General features: G+C 41.2%; 1 pseudogene; it reads right to left on the bottom strand.

The window, feature by feature from the left end:
• Nucleotides 1–1,729: 1,729 nt before the first annotated feature.
• LOC101563193 overlaps nucleotides 1,730–16,553 on the bottom strand; it is a 123,992-nt pseudogene continuing 109,168 nt past the window's right edge.

The following is a 16,553-nucleotide window of genomic DNA, read 5'->3' as shown; positions in this document are numbered from 1 at the left end:
TGATCACATCCATAGTATACATAACGATTGATGTTTATGTTAGAAAGTAATGCTTGTAGTTCCAAAGTTTATGTTTGCTTGCTTGTTTTTCTTCATTACTCTTAGGATTTAGTTGGGCTTAGCTGGTTTTTCAAAGCTCTGTTCACTCAGCAATTCCTATTACCCTTGATCTTGTTCCTCTCTTACAGTACTTTTTCCCCCTTGTTCCCAGTTAGACTTTTCTCAGGTAGGTTGGTCTTTAACTACGACTTGCTGTGTCCCTCTCGGTAAGTGGTCCAGCGCTACTGTGTTCACCCTCCCAGACCACGTCCCCTGTGCGTTTCAAGGCTGCTTCCGGGAAAATGGGATCCAGTTTTGTCAGTGACTGCGCCTGCTTAAGGCTCCAGGATGCGCTTTCTCCACCCTCCCTGCCTTCATCTTTTCTCTGAACCTATTCCTGCTGTCAGCTGCTGTGAACAATTCAGCCCAGAGAACTGCAGAAGCTGAAAAGTCCCCACCGCTCTGCCAAAGAGCAGAATGTAGGTCAAGGGGAGTGCTACACTTTTCTCTGTCGGAAAGCATTGCCATTGTGCTCGCCCCTCTGTCTCCTTCTAGCTCTTCTCGATCTCAGGCACACACTGTTGTGTTCGCCTGGGATCCCTGACGTGTCCGTGGCTTCTCAGTTCTAACACAATCTCTTCTCGTTATGTATCTTACCACTGTCTTGCTTGGGAGAACTTCAGGGGTGTGCTTCTCACTCGTAGTACTCAGGAGAAGGCAGAAGCTGGCCCAAGGAGAACACATGCATCACAGAGGAGATCGAGGAATACACTTACTAAGAAAGCAGTTTACCAACTATCGTAGCTACTTATCTCCCTTTGCTGAGACAAAATACTTAACACCAAATGTTGAGGAAGAAAAGGCTAATTTAGCTCAGTTTGTGGAAGTTTCCATTCGTAAGCAGATGGCTCCAAGGCAGAGTGGTGTGACACAAGGTGTGGCACAAGTGTGGCACAAGGGCGACAGTTCAAGGAGGCAGAAGACAGCAAAAGCAGGAAGAGTGAAAGGGAGAGAGAATAAGCCCTTCTCCTCCCTCCCCCTGCGTGCTGGCACCGTCCACACCGTCTCCATGGGGTCCTCCTGCACAGGCTCGGGACGTTTACACGGTGAGGACCCTGGCACCCCTCTGCGTCGCTTCGGGAAGCCGCTGAGCGTCTCGGCCCTCAAGCTGACACAGTGCACTAGCCATTACACCACTCTCTCTCCTGCAGTTTTCTAAAATGTAAATTAGGTACTCTAGATCGTCCTCATAATAACAGAACAAGTCTTACTCTTACAGCAAGTTTGACCCCATCGGGGGTGAGCCTTGTACCTGACTCTCTCCAGATGCTTTTACTTTGCGGGCTTTGAATCTGTAGAACGGTTCTTCTGCACTCTGTGTGTGTGTGTGTGTGTGTGTGTGTGTGTGTGTGTGTGTGTCTTTGAAACAGGGTGTCACTATGTGAGTTCACTTTGGAGCGCAGGCTGCTCTCTAACTCGCGATGATGCTCTTGCCCCAGCCTCCCAAGTGCTGAGGTTACAAGCTTCCCCACCACACCTGTCTTCTCCACTGCTCCTTGCAGGCCTGTTGATTACAGTGTGTATATCTGCCTTGCTCTAAGACTTAATTTCAGTCAGCCTTTCTTACACCTTTCTCAATTTTGCTATTTGGAATTCAAAAATTCTTTACTTTTAAAACCATTAAGATCCCTCAAAGCAGCAGCTTCTCTTGCGCTGTGTCTAGTTTGTGCGCATCAAGCCCCGCCTTCGCGAAGCCTCCGAGGCCCGGCGCACCGCGCAGCACCTGCCTGCAGGCTCCCGCACACCTTTCAGTCTTCCCTGCAGGCTCTTTCCTCTCCGACCCGGACCTCCGCCTCCCCGTGGCGGCCGCAGAGCGCAGGTGCGCGGCTGGGGCGCTCAGGCCTTCCGCGGAAGGGGCGGCCTGCGGTGTGCAGGGCGATTCCAGCCACCAGGCTAAGCAACCACCGCGGAGCGCAAGACCTCTCCGGTAGCTGCGGGCTGTAACGGGCTGTACTTGTCTTCTGGCTCCATGAAAGCCGAGGAAGAGGAACAAGAAATGTAACTCTTGTCCAGAAAAGAGGCAGCCAGAAATATTAGATGGGGAACATTACCTCATGTTTAAAAGTATAAACCAAGTGCAACATGTATTCTAAGAACAACGTTTATGTGTGATCCTTAACGCGTATTTGTGAGTTTGAAAGCATATATTTAGTATAATTATTTCTTTATTTGCCATTTAAAACTCATGTGATAGGGCCGGCCAAATAGCTCAGCAGATTAAAGCCCCTGCAAGAAGGCGCACGGGCCAGGGTTCAATCCCAGGGCCTGCCCGCTGGCGCCACCCCCAGGGAAGCGCTGAGACAGCGATTGGGCCTGGGTGTGGTGGCACGCGCCTGTAATCCCAGCTCTTGGGAGGCTGGAAGCAGGCGGATCCCTACTAGTCTGATCTAGCAGTGAGACCCTGAACACCCTATAGGCCCTTCCCTAAAATATAAAACTAAAAGAAAAAAGAAAAATGAAAGAAAGAAAACAAAACCTCATGGGATGGATACTTACTAAATAACTTGTTTAAGTTATGATGGATGATACAATGAATAAAATAGCCATCTTCATTTTACACTATTAGATAAAATATTTTATTCTTTAATCTTTTGTTAGAATTCTTAGGTACCAGAGTAGAAAAAACTTTTAATACATGTAATTTCTATATCATTATATGACTGCTTGCTCTGTCAACAACTGCTGTCTCTACATCCTGTCTACCCTTTGGGTTATCTGCCCGTCAAATGTCACGTGGACAATAAATTATATGATTAAGACACAGGAACGTATACAATTTAGCAGAACAAGTTAGTATTCTTATACTTGAAAGAGTCTAATTAAGTTTCTGCAGTCAAGTTTTAATGACTGACCTTTTCAAGGAAATTTGCAGCCAGGTGGGTGGTGTACACCTGTAATCCTAGCACTCGGGAGGCTGAGGCAGGGAAGCCAGGTGGGTGGTGTACACCTGTAATCCTAGCACTCGGGAGGCTGAGGCAGGGGAACCGCTGCGAATTTGAGGCCAGTCAGGGCTACAAAGTGATTTTAAAGCCAGCTGGCTGGTGCTGACTAGTGAGATCCTGTCTCAGAAAGACACACCCACACTCCCCGCACACACACACACACACACACACACACACACACACACAGGTGGGGGGGACTTGGAATAAGGCTACTGCATGCAATATTTATTTGAATAATTAAATGATGTCTCTAATTTCAAACTAAGATGTACTAAATAAATCAACTCAAATGTTGGCGTTGCCTTTACCTTGTGAATTTAATTGTGAAGGAAAATCAAGTATCTTCATCGTATTTCGTGAACTGCTTTGTCCTCGCTCTTGTCACATAAGCTACCGCCTGCTCCCTCCGACTGTGCATGCCTGGTGTCACAACAGAGCCACCCAATATCAAACCAGGTCCTTAGGATGGCAACGTCCTTTGTATGACTAAAAATTATTTTCAGACAATCAATAATCTGGCAAACACGGTATTTTTCTTAATCTAACAATATATTTGTAGTAATTTGTTCCACAATTTCGAAAGAAGAGCATAGCTTCAGCATCGGAATTATGTGACCACACTCCCTTAGTTCTGGCTGTACTAGAGCAACATTTTACTGAAATCTATGTTTACAATTGATTGCATGGTAATTTAGAGTGCTATTAATAGAACTAGTGCATCTCAGTCTGTCTATTGTTTTCTGAAGGGGAAACTGATTTCTTTTTAAAGTTAAAACGTTCTTATTTTACATACAGCCACATAATTTTATTTGTCAGATACTCATGTTCCTCATCATCAGCCTATGATGAACATGCTGTACAGATGTGTGAAAAATCTGGCAGTTACGTCCTGAATCACCTTCACGTGAATGAAAACCTTCGTACAAGTTGACTCACACTTGCGCATGCTATCTTGCATTTGTTTTCCTCTCTTGGCATCATATAGTGAACCCTACTGCCCTTCCTGCATTCATTAACACTTTGCATTTTGCTCAAGATACAAAACCATTAGCTTGTGCTGTTTTCTTCCTCCCAGACTGCCCTGTCCCTGCCAGTTAACTTCAGCTAATGGTTTGCTGCGTTAGCATTCAGGCACGGTCCACGCTCAGGGCACAGTTATCTGAGAATCCTGCCAGGAAATATTTGTCTCCACATCTTGGGCATGTGTACACGAGGGGCTGTGCCCGGCTCCAAGGAAGGACCTCACGTGCCTGCACCCAATGGTCCTCATAACCGCGTTCTTCTAGTTTGTAGCAGGACAGTTGCCAGGGTGGGAGAAAGACCCAGGTTGGTACGTTAGAATGATTTGCAGAAACTGAGAGAGATTCTAGGACTCAGAAGCCCAGTGATTAATGTTGAGCTGCACAGGGTCAGTAGGAGCAGAGAGGCTCCCTGGGAAGGAAGCCAAGACAGAGAAGAGCAGATGGAAGAGATGGGAATAGCCACTCTTTAAGCCTTTGCTTAGGCCGCAGATCTCTAAAGCTGGAGACTGTGTCATAGAGTCCTCAGTTCTTTGAGCACTAGGCACTTATTTGCGTTCACTTACAAAATGAAAATCTATACTATTAAGATGTTTAAATATACATATATATATAATTTATTTATTTTTAAATCTTTTATTTGTTTGTTTATTTATTTGTTACAGGGTCTCACTATGCAGCCAGGACTTGTGATCCTCCCAGCACTGGTGGTACTGCAGCATGCACCACCACACCCAGTGTCGGCGGCCAGTGTGGCGCATCCAGGTTCTGGGCCCACCGTGGTGCAGTACCAGGGCTTGGACCTGGGTCCTTACACTTGCCGGGAAGGTGCCTCGTCTGCTGAGCTCTCTCCCCATCCCCTAATTATATTTAATGCCTGATGTTTGTATCAACATCTTCCAAAATCTCAAATGCTAAGTAATATTCAATTCAGTCATTCATCAAGAAAATGTCAAAAAAAAAAAATAAGAAAGAAAGAAAGAAAGAAAGAAAGAAAGAAAGAAAGAAAGAAAGAAAAAAAAAGAAAGAAAGAAAAGAAAATGTCACTGAAGCATTGCTCTGTGCTTGGCAGTGAGCATGGCTCTGCGATGAAACATGAACCTGGCTAATGTAGATTACACTGTCTCAAAGACCTTACAATCTAAGACAAGTTTCCTTTTGGCTGAACCTCTGTCAGGCTTCCTTAAAGTTCTCTCAAGCGGGCTCCGACATTTGACCTTCTGCGTTTGTCTCAGCACTATCTAGCTTTAGCAAGGTTCCCACTAAGCCAGTTGTACCAGGATTTCTCACCTTCGATGTCCCAGCACTCGGAACATTTGATTAGCCTTCTCAGCTTCCACCATTGCCTGACTGAGGTCTGGCACCCAGGACTGGCTTCAGGAAGAATCCTTTAGGGTTGAACAGACTGACCCCCCCAAAGTCCTTTGTTTTCTGATAGAACTTTTGTTCATGGTGACAATTCTCTGGCCTTCTCTCACTGCTCCCTGGCTATAATTTCCTAGTTTTTCACATTGCATTTGCAACTGAGTCACCCTTTTCTCCTTACCTGTACAGCCCTAGTGAGATGATCCATACACCTGTCACGAAGGTTCTGAATGGAACTTGTGTTATATTTTTAACACAAAATTCCAAACATTAAGGAAGGAAAGGTTTATTTAGATCATAATTTGTGGGACTTTCACTCTATGCTCAGCTGGCTCCCAGGCAGAGTGGCATACTGCAGAGAGCAGCAGTTCATGGTGGCAGAAAACAGGGAAAAGCAAAGGGAAGGGCAGCAGCTGTGGCTTCTAGCCAGCCTCTCTCCCCTCCTTATATTATAAACAAGCTACTCTGGGGCTGGGGGTGTAGACCTCACACAGTGTCCATGTGCTCCTCTTGCACAGGATGAGGAGGTTTACAAAGTAATAATCCTGGCTCTCTGCTGAGTCACTTAATTAAACTTTAAACTTATCAGGTTGACACAATAACCAGCGCGAATGTAGATCCTCAAAGATGCCCTTAAGTGTAGTCAAGGATGGTGGAAAGAATAAGTAATTAGAAATAAGTGAGCACTGCAAAGAACTTATGGAATATCTTTGAAGGGAATATTGATTGTCCTTAAGTAAGATAAAGGTAGAGTTAGGAAAAGCTTTCTTAGAGAGGAAGAATTTAAAACAAAGCAGAGAATAAAGGAGTGGGAAAGAAGTGAGGGGCCTTCTTGAGTTGTCCACAAAGGCCTCTAGAAAAAGTAGCTAGGGAAAAATATAAGGAAAAGGAGATTTAAGAGACTCTTACTGGAAGGTGGACAATGATGGGGCAGAAGAGACTCCATTTTAAGGGAGGATCACGTTATTACACTCACTTCCTCTCCCTGTGCCGTGTAGCTAACCATAGACCCACTTAGAGAAAACCAGGTTCATAAACTAGAAGCAAATAGTAAAAGCAACTCAGGCAACAGCAAACATTAAGCCATGCTGCCGCATGACAGGCAGATGGCCATCAGCGTCTGGGAAATGGAAACTTTGTGGCAATTGTATGACATTCAGGTAATGAGGTAATTTGGTAACTATGGAGACCTAAAAAGTTTCAATCTGAGAGTAAAATTCAGGCTAGAACTGACATTTTGGGAGTCCTGACCAAAGTTGGGACATTAGTCAGTTGCAAGCTCCCAAGAAACGCTTCCTTGCTCTGCATTCATGGCTTCTCTGGGGCTGATCTCATTTGCTGTCATCTGGCAGTGCAACAGAAGTAACTCTGTATAGAGGCTTCGGTGTGTGATAATTTTGGTATATTATAGCCTAAAAGGACAAAGAGTTCTAAAATGATAGTTCAAGCATGGCAGTAGCTTTTCGGAATTTGCATTTCAGTAACCTGCAGGCATTGTAAATTAATGAGGAGGCAACAATGGGACATGCTGCAAGAGCCTTGGGAAGCGTTATACCCATTTGTTTCATTTGTACAACTTGCCTTTTTTTTTTTAATGTATGTGGTACAGGGTCTCACAGTGCAGCTCAGACTCATAGTGATCCTCCTGCTTTCAGCCTCGCAGCTGGGATTACAGGTGTGCACCACCACACTCAGACTCGTTGCTAGCTCAGTGCTCCTGGGCCCCCAGGGCCGGTGCATGCTCTTTGTATTACAATAAAATAGATGGAGAATTATAACCAAGTTATTGATACTTGGTAGACCATCACAGTGCTTTAGGTAGAAGATGTCCATTTGCTATTAATGAAAACTAATATTCTAAGTGTTTTCAAATTTTTCAGGTAGTAGCAGAATATAAAAATTCATTTCTTACAAGCTACATTGTATGAGGAAAAGGAAGAAAGAAGTATCTCCAGATTTTATGTATCAATATATAGGTTGAGTTACTTCCATAATGGAAATCATACCATCAGATTTGAGGGGAGAGGTTATGGGGAACTGATCATTTTGAATTTGTTTTTTAAAAGTAAATGACACTTAGAAACCTATTTAAACTCTTGAACAACTACCAAAAAAAAAAAATTAATGCTTGTAAAGTCTCAGAATATTTGTTGAAGGATTCACTGCCATAGTATTATAAATTACTCTGCATAATTTATATAATCGATGGCTAAACTCCATTGCGTTGACAATGTACTAAATCGAAATTGTAAAATCACATTCAATGCATATAAACTTCATGGCCTGACACCGTGAAATGTATCACCTTGGCCTCTAAAGTCTGATATTCATGCCCAGAGGTAGAGTGCGGGAAAGATTCAAACAAGGAACTCTGAGTAAGGGAATAAATCATGGGATGTCACAAAATAAACATATTAGAAGGGCAGAATCTGAAAACGAAGCACATATTTTGGCTTACAGTGAAAAGAATGTTAAACTGTGTAATCCCAGAACACTGAGATCGCTTAGACGCACACAATGAAAATGGAGACAAAGAGTTTAATTATAGCTTGAAAGGCAAGTGCTGTTGGTGCTTCTGTTTCCCACGAAACGCATAAATCTAGAATGCACATACGCATGCAAAACAATTCCTGCTGACAGCTTGCGAAGTCGCCCGGTTGGGGGAGAAACATTTACAGCAGCCACTCACCAGATAGTTCAGGGCCTAATAGGCCGTGGGCCTTCCACAGTGGCCACTACTTGGTATATTTACTTTACTCCAAATCTTTGTAGAAACCTTTTGCTTTCTACCTCTCAGCGTCTTCGTCATATATGTAAAACTATGCCTTGGGTGACACCTTACTTGATTTTCTTACTCATTCTCCTGCTTCTCCATTGCTCCTCAAGTGTACCACCCTGCTTCATGATGAGGCTCCTCAACCTGTTCTTCCCTCTTGCTGGACCATTTTCCACCCTCATCTAAGTGCAGCTGGTACTCACATAGATTCCACATGTTTGCTTAAATGGCACAAAACAGAGTTCACTTCCTCAGCACTCACCTAATATAAATCTCCTTCCCTCAAACCATTCTGGTGTCTCTTGGCCTGCATTCTTTTCTCCTATAGCCTTTTCTCCATATGTAAATAATTTATTTCCATATGACCTGCTTTTCCTCACTGGCCTAAAGGGACATGCAAGTAAGGTTTTTCTTCAGTACGATAGCCATACTGCACACTATATAGTGCATGATGTATGAAACTTATTGGATTCATGTTTATACTATATACTTTATCCTGTATAGTTTCATAGATTTTGCATTCTGCAATTCCTGTGAATGTGTACATTTCAGTGGGATAAGCAGGAGTAGAGATAAAGCAAAATAAGTTTGAAGAAATTAATCATTTCCTGTTGATTTTGAAATGCTTACTTTTGGTTAAATAAAGACAACAGCTGATGATGGCTGAGAGAAGAAGGAATGACCTGATATGGCTGTTATCACTGCAGCCAGAATTCCTCAATCCTGTCTTCTGTCTCATTAACATTCATTCCTCTTGTGTCCTGAATATATGTTTTTCCTGTACCTCGATTTATTATCCTCATGCAGTTGACCATCAGTAATCAAGTTGAGGTGTGAGAATGAAGGTGAGACACAAGAATTCTTGGCAGAGAAAGGCTGCCATTGGACCACTGTCAAGGAGATGCCCAAAAGGGAGATACTGCTAAAATAATTTTGATTTATTTTTCATATACACAGACTTTTTTAAATAAGTAACTGATATCAAGAGAAATGTACCATCTCTTTTGGGAAGCACAAATGTCCATGTGGAGCTTGGTGGTGTGTACATTTGTAGTCTCAGCACTCACAAGGCTAAAAGAAGAAAATCATGCATCTGCAATCAGGCTGGGCCACAGGGAGACTGTCTTAAAACAAACAAACAAACAACAACAACAACAAAGCTAGCACATGTGTCAAGAATGTGTGTTACCACTGTTTTAGAGATTTGAGTTTACATGTATGATTCCTACAGGTAGAAAATAGAGAGTTAAAATACACATACAGAACAAACTATTCTAAATGGATAGCCTTTCTGATTTACCGTATTACACTTAAACTTTGTGTAATCTTCTAACATTCTAAGAATTGTGTGCTTTTCAGAAAAACTCTGCATGGCAACACCCTAATGAAATGCCCAGCTTCTCTAAGTGTCTTCCTTTGGGATGGCCACTGAGTAGTGTTGAGGTGTCATGAGGTATATTTAGAGCCACTCCTGGATTTTCCTAAACTCTGCCTGGAACTGTGCATTTCCAGTTTCACTTAGGACATTTTTATTATATGAATAATGGGTCTCTCCAGCAATAGAATAGCCAGAGCATGTAGAGAAAATGCAAAGCACAAAGCTCCAGAGGCAGAGAAGAAAGTAAAAATCCAGAGCTCAAAATCTAGTAGATCTGCAGGGACCAGTATAAGGCAAAGTTGTCTCAAGTAGAAACTGGTATTTTAGCCACAGGATCTCTGTTTTTGTTCAAAATTTTAATTTTAACTTTTAAAAATCTCTCTTCTAATACACAAGCATTTCCCTCTTCCTATTCCTTGCTGTCTACTTTTCTGTTCTCACTTCTACATTAACTCAAATCCCTCTTGTGCTTTTATGTACATTAGGTCTAAAGATCACGTTCTCTTATAATTATGTTCCAGATAAGCTTGTCTGTCAGTATGACTCAAACCAAAAGACTGAAGAAGTCCTGAATTTTATAAATGAAATCTGAGAAATCAACCAAGAAATAGCAAATAAGTAAACATGCATTTTAACTATGTAAGATTTAACCAGAATCTAGCATCAAAATGTAATCAGTTGGTGAACAAGAAGCAGATGTGATCTGATTTGAAGGAACTTCCCATTGGCTTTCATTGTGACATTTTATTTTACAAATTAATGATGATCCTTACATTGAAATACATCGAGTTAGAACATCCATAAATCTAATAATATTCAAAGTTTTAAAAGCAGAAGGAAAAACCTAACCAGCAAAACAGTCATTCGTCATTATCTAAGTCACTTTGTGGGAAGTTGCCATTAAAATATGGATTGAGTGTTTGCATTTTAGCATTTATTGCAGTGACGACACATGCTACCTTTAACTTCCCACAGAACGCTCCTCCTCACCTAGAGCGTACTTGTGACCTTGCTCCTGCCGCACGCTGAATACGTTCTGGAAGGCTTTCTTCAGCGCTTCTATGAAGTGTGATAAAAAGCAGTGTGCAGCCTGTGCTGCGTGGCGCCGCCCAGCGGAAGCCAGGCCTGCAAAGCCGGTGGGTGTGCCTGGGCAAGCCCGGATGAGCAGCCTAATCAGCGGATCTGGTGCCACACAACTTCTGGCTTTTCCCCACGTAAAAATGACCCTTGAAGGTAAATGTTTTAAGTCCATCAGGACATTAAGGCAGTCATGACTCAACTGAAGACATCAAAGAGGCCTTCAGAACTGCCTCAGAAAGTGGCCAGAATAAGGGGTTGAAGTGTGCTCAAAACAGAGGAGAAACTTTTGAGGTATATTGATGGCAACACCACTGGTATTGTAATATTTTCTAAATTCATGTACTACTTTTAATGAACTTCATAAATTAATACCTTAAAATTGTTAATAAGCCCCAAATCTTTGACAAATCCTTGAATTACTTCATTTTGTTGTGCCTGCTGTCCAATTCAGGAGGAATTCCTGCAGAGTTTGTCTTCTGCTTACAACCAAAGTCTGGCCCCTAATCACAATGGTACAAATGCAATGATACAATTGTGGTTAAGCACATATTCACATTTGTATGCATACATTACCTATAATAAGTAAGTGCTAGAAATAATTATTATGACTGTAGTGGAAAATTCACAAAAGTGAAATTTCATGTTCTTGTTAATATTTGCTTATCTTTACTTAGCAGTTATGAACAATGTTTATACTCCATTTAAATAACTGTAACTTTTAAAATCTTTCACAATCAGTTATAAAGCTACTTCATTATCCATAGAGTTCTAATAGTAGTTAGAGCTTACACTCAGAATTTTGTGGAAGGATTAAGCACTGCAACTTTGGCATTTTCTTTGGAATGTTTCAAAGTGACCTTTGAAATTATCTGGTCCTAATGGCTCTCGAGCCTATTCTAAATAACTTTCCATTTATTGGCTGAATACAAATCACACTAACCTAACAGTTTGTGCAGCACACAAATTGCCATTACAGGCAATAAAAGAAAATTGTGAAATTTGTTTTGTTCTAACTTTGAAGCATTTTTAGTGAATGCTTAGCTGATCAGCATACTCAAAACTGCAGGTTCTTTACTGAAATACTCACTGAAAAATTTTCCCCAAAATATGCTATATTAGGAAAAGTAACATAAAACGCTTATTTCCATGCTTTGCAGTATTGACAAAATATTAATTTAGAGTAAGTTTTTAGCACATTTAATTCTAAATATTGTTTTCAAAAATATATACAGGTAGTGTGCAATTTCAGCTGCATACTGTGCTGCTGTTGTTGTTACCTTCCACCATGATTCAGACAGGTTGGTTGCCATGTAGCCCCGTTATCTTTACAACTAGCTCTGGTTTGGCTTAGTCTCTAATTTTTCTACTTTTGCCTTTACCCTGATGCCACAGTAATCACCAACAAACCGTGTGCTGTCCCCTGCCTCTGCATTCTACAAGATGATTGCCGCTTACTTGTTCGAAGGTCCTTCAGTGTGGAGTCCTCATCATAACTTACGTCACCTGTTTTCAGTCTGGGGCTCTTATGTTGCTTTCGTCTCTTCTGTGCTGGAGTCTTGGCACTATTTGTGAATCACCTGTCAGGGTCCCTTTTATATTCATACGATTCTGTTGATGATTTTTTTTTGTCTATGTTGTTGGTTTTTATGTGGCAAACTATCACTTTCAGAAAATTTGACCTGCATAAAAATGAAAAAACTGGCACAGATTACATGTACACATACTACTTCTTGTGTAAAGTAAATAAATATTTACTGTCACACCTTCATCTTGCTGCAGCCAACAGATTTGGATTATGATAGTTCAAGGTTGCAAGTTTGAAAAACTGAAATTTATTAAAGAAAATAAGGAAAAATAGACCACAAGACATACAATTAACAATAACATTAGTTCCCAGACATTGACATTTTACTTACACATACTACATCAAATAAATTTTTTCCACATACAGTCCTGCATAAAGGTCACCATTTTTCTCATCCTGACCAAGTTAGGCACCAGAGATTTGAGGGCACGTAAGAAGTACAATTATTTGATATCACAAAAGAAAAAATGAAACCAAAGCACAAAAGTCCTGAAGAGGCAAAATGTGTTTATTCTGATTTTGCTTGCATTTATTTTTAATACATGATGTATTTTGATTCCTCTTTTTTCCACAATTTCCTTTAATCCCTCTTTTACTCCTTATTTTCAAAGCCTTGTTTCCATTTTTTTCTTCTTTCAGTGTTTAAAAAGCTTTCAACACTACTTTCACTGGTAATCTGTACATGCTTAAGTGTTAAGTTTATAGGACTAATTTTTGAAATCAATGCAGCACAGTTTCATTAAACTTCAAATCAACAATTATGAAATTCTGAAGGCCTGGGAATATAGCTCAGTAGCACAAGTGCCTGCCTGAGAAGGGCAAGGCCTTGAGTTTGATTCCTGGTACCAAAAGAAGAGGGAGAAGAAGGAGGAGGAGGGGGAGGAGGAGCAGGACAAAGAAAGGAGGAGGAGAAGGAGAAGGAGGAGGAGGAGGAGGGGGAGGAGAAGGAGGAGGAGGAGGAGAGGAAGAAGAAGAGGAAGAAGAAGAAGATGAAGAAGACAAAGACAAAGACAAAGACGAAGAAGACGAAGACGAAGACGAAGACGAAGACGAAGAAGAAGAAGAAGAAGAAGAAGAAGAAGAAGAAGAAGAAGAAGAAGAATTTTGATATTTCATTAAACTGTCCTGTATCAAAACAAAGTCCAAATATCCATCTCTAAATCAGAGTAGTATGTCTAGCTGGCAAATGGCCAGAACCAGTATTTTAATATTAATTACAAACATTCCATGAGAAATATTTGCCCAAATTTTCTCTTTGCACAGTCAAAAAACAAAACACCCCCAATCTGTACTCTGTTCTAGAACCAAGCTACATGAAAAAGTGACTTACAGGCTCAGTGTGATTCCCAAAGCATCAATTTCATGCCACACAGAACCAGAGGACACACTGGGAAGATTCGTAGGAAGCACAAAACACTCTGAATATCCAAAGCAACCCTGAGCAAATGGAGGCACCACAGCGCCTCATTTCCAAACCGTTGCAGGAGCCATTGTAACGACAGTGACAGAGCATTAGCATTAAGAACAGACATGTAGATCAACAGAAGGTGAAGAAATATTCCTAGACAGAAGCAACATTTTTAAACCTTGGCTAACTTGTCAAGAACATACATTAAAAATAATAAAATCATACAATAAATAAGTCTCTTACACAAATGCTTCTCATAAACTACATAACCTCTGTCTCAGTTACTTTTCTCTCATTGTTGACACAAAACACCCAATGCTCAGAATTAAGGAAAGAAAGATTTATGCATGTCACATGGTGTGGAGGTTGCAGGCCATATTCATGTGGCAAGGTGGCAGGCGGCAGAGGGCAACGGGTGGAAAACAACAAACAGCAAGAGCTAAAGAGGAGGAGCAAAGAGAGACAGCCTCTGGCCTCTTATGTTGTATGCAGGCTGCCCACCTCAGGATAGTGTAGCACTCACACCCTAAGTTCAGCATTAGACCATGAATCAATCACAAATTCCAGGAACATTGTATATACTAACCTCTGTTACCTTTTTTTCCAAATGAAAGACCTTTGGTCTAAGAAATATAATCCTTAACTGTTAGTTTTAAGCTAATAGTACACATTATGTTATAATATGATGCATAACTACTATATTAAATAATAATGATATAACATGTTTATAATTCATAGTGTGTATCCAACTAGCTCACATTTTCAGGAGAAATGAACAAAAGTTGTAAGTACTTATCTCTTACCCATCAAGACTGAAGTATATAAAACTGAAGGGCATCATTTTCAAATTCATAAAGAATTTCTTGCAGTTTAGTGGTCTGTCCAAAGGGGAAAAGATAATACAGGACACATATTTATAATATTATTCATAATCATCTCCCAAGAATCACATACAAAAAGAGATTGGGGGAAATCTGTCCACACAGTAAGACCAACCAATCAGCTTAGGGTCTGGATCCCACTCTAGCACCCTGCATGAATCCAAATGAAGACCTGGAACCCATAACAATGCCTCCCACAAGTACCACTGGAGGCCTAGAGCCCATGACAATGTCTCATGTAAGCCTGCTTCATGGATCTGCACTGGGAAGGCCCAAAGATCAGTGCTGGAAGCTAGAGAGTGTGTACCAGCGAGCAGAAGGGTCCGTGCTAGCGGGCTGATGGGTCTGCACTGCAGCCAGGAAGCAAAGCTCCAGGTAAGAACCAAGCTCCCCTGCAAAGTACCACAGCCACCCTCAGTGACAGTGAGCTCCTCAGCTCCTCTGAGGAAGAGCGAAGCTGAGATGCCAGTGCTATATCTTCTCCGGGAAGCTGAGCAATGACCCAGCTTCCCCTTCTGGAGCCAGGAAATGATGCTCCAGGGGAGGACCACAGCTCCTCCAAAATGAAACAAAAACCATCCTCAGTGACAATGAGGTCCCGAGTTTCTCCTCTGAGAACAGCCAAGTTCACCAGGAAAGCCAGCATGACAAGGTACCCCTGAAGAATAGCCCAAGGAAGCCAGCAGCTTCCAGCAGCTCCCCAGTAGCTTCCAAATTGCTTCCCTCACAGCCCCCCAAAGCTTCTTCAGTTCTGCCTCTTATGCTGCTGACAGTAACCCTCAGCTGGGCCTCCCACAACCAGCAACATGCTAGTAGAGATCAGCAGCGTGTAACAAGTTGACCACCAGTTTGCAATCTACCACAAAATCATAAAATAAAATTTTAGATACAAATAGATACAAGTATTGTACTTTATGCTAATATTTTCAACATTGTGAGGAATGAAAATATTGAGTAAAGTCCAGCTAAATTTGCTCAGAAATGTATTCTTAGAGTTCTGGATCAGTGCATCCGATACGCTCTCCTTTCAAAGGTTGCTCACAATCACACGTACAAGCTTTGCCCTGTGATTTCCATGGCAGCTAGAGCATTCACTGAGAATTTATAAAGTTATGCTTCATGTTTCTTTCAGTAAAGGAAACCAGACAGTTTGGAAGTCGAAAGTAGCTGTTTTCATTGAAAATAGTTTTTAGTCATCTGTTGCTGTACGGCAAATATTTAAAGGTTAAAAGAAAACATAAACGGGAAATATAATTATCAATAATAATATGAATGTATGGTATAAAGAAAATTGGATGATAAGCCCAGAAGTTATTAATTTTTTTATAATTTAAGAGAAACTAAAAATACAGATTATGTACTTAATTTGTTGACATTAGTGAAGGATAATGACTTCCTCAATAGTCATATACCCTAAAAAATACAATTATATGTATCTTCAGTTTGAGACTATTATCAAAATAAAGAACAGTTCATAGAACTACATTATCCTCTGCAACACCAAGTCAATTTAAAAACACAGGAATTGTTTAAAAGCACTGTTAGCTACACTGTTTGCATTTGATGTTCTCTATCTCTCTATCTCATAAAGCTTTGCATTTGTGATTAATAAAAAAGACTTTATTACATTTCCCCTCTCATTACTGATTAATTCTAAAACTTCTCCCAGAAAGTGACATAGATATGTTTGAAGAGAATGAATGGGCACAAAGCAGCCTGGTCACTCCAAACATTATTTAGCCACACTGGATCTTTACCTGCCTTTTTTAATCTTTATTTTTATAACAGTACAACTAACTGGACTGTTTGTTGAATATGCCCAAGAACCATACAGATACTTTTGCTGTTTGCTGCTCTCCTGTACCTTTAGTTGCTCTAGGAGTGCCTGCTCTGAAAGGTCCGATCCCAGGATAGAGCAGGAGGAGGGCGCCTGGGCATGGATTGTGACTACACAACAAGAGGAGCTCCCATTTCAAGACAAACTCATAAAGCAGCTGTGAAGATCTCTGGAATTGCCAAG

The sequence above is a fragment of the Octodon degus genome, unplaced genomic scaffold (assembly GCF_000260255.1).
Source record: "Octodon degus isolate 3935 unplaced genomic scaffold, OctDeg1.0 scaffold00143, whole genome shotgun sequence".
In the NCBI taxonomy this organism is placed as follows: Eukaryota; Metazoa; Chordata; class Mammalia; order Rodentia; family Octodontidae; genus Octodon; species Octodon degus.
This window is presented reverse-complemented; position numbering and strand designations above follow the sequence as displayed.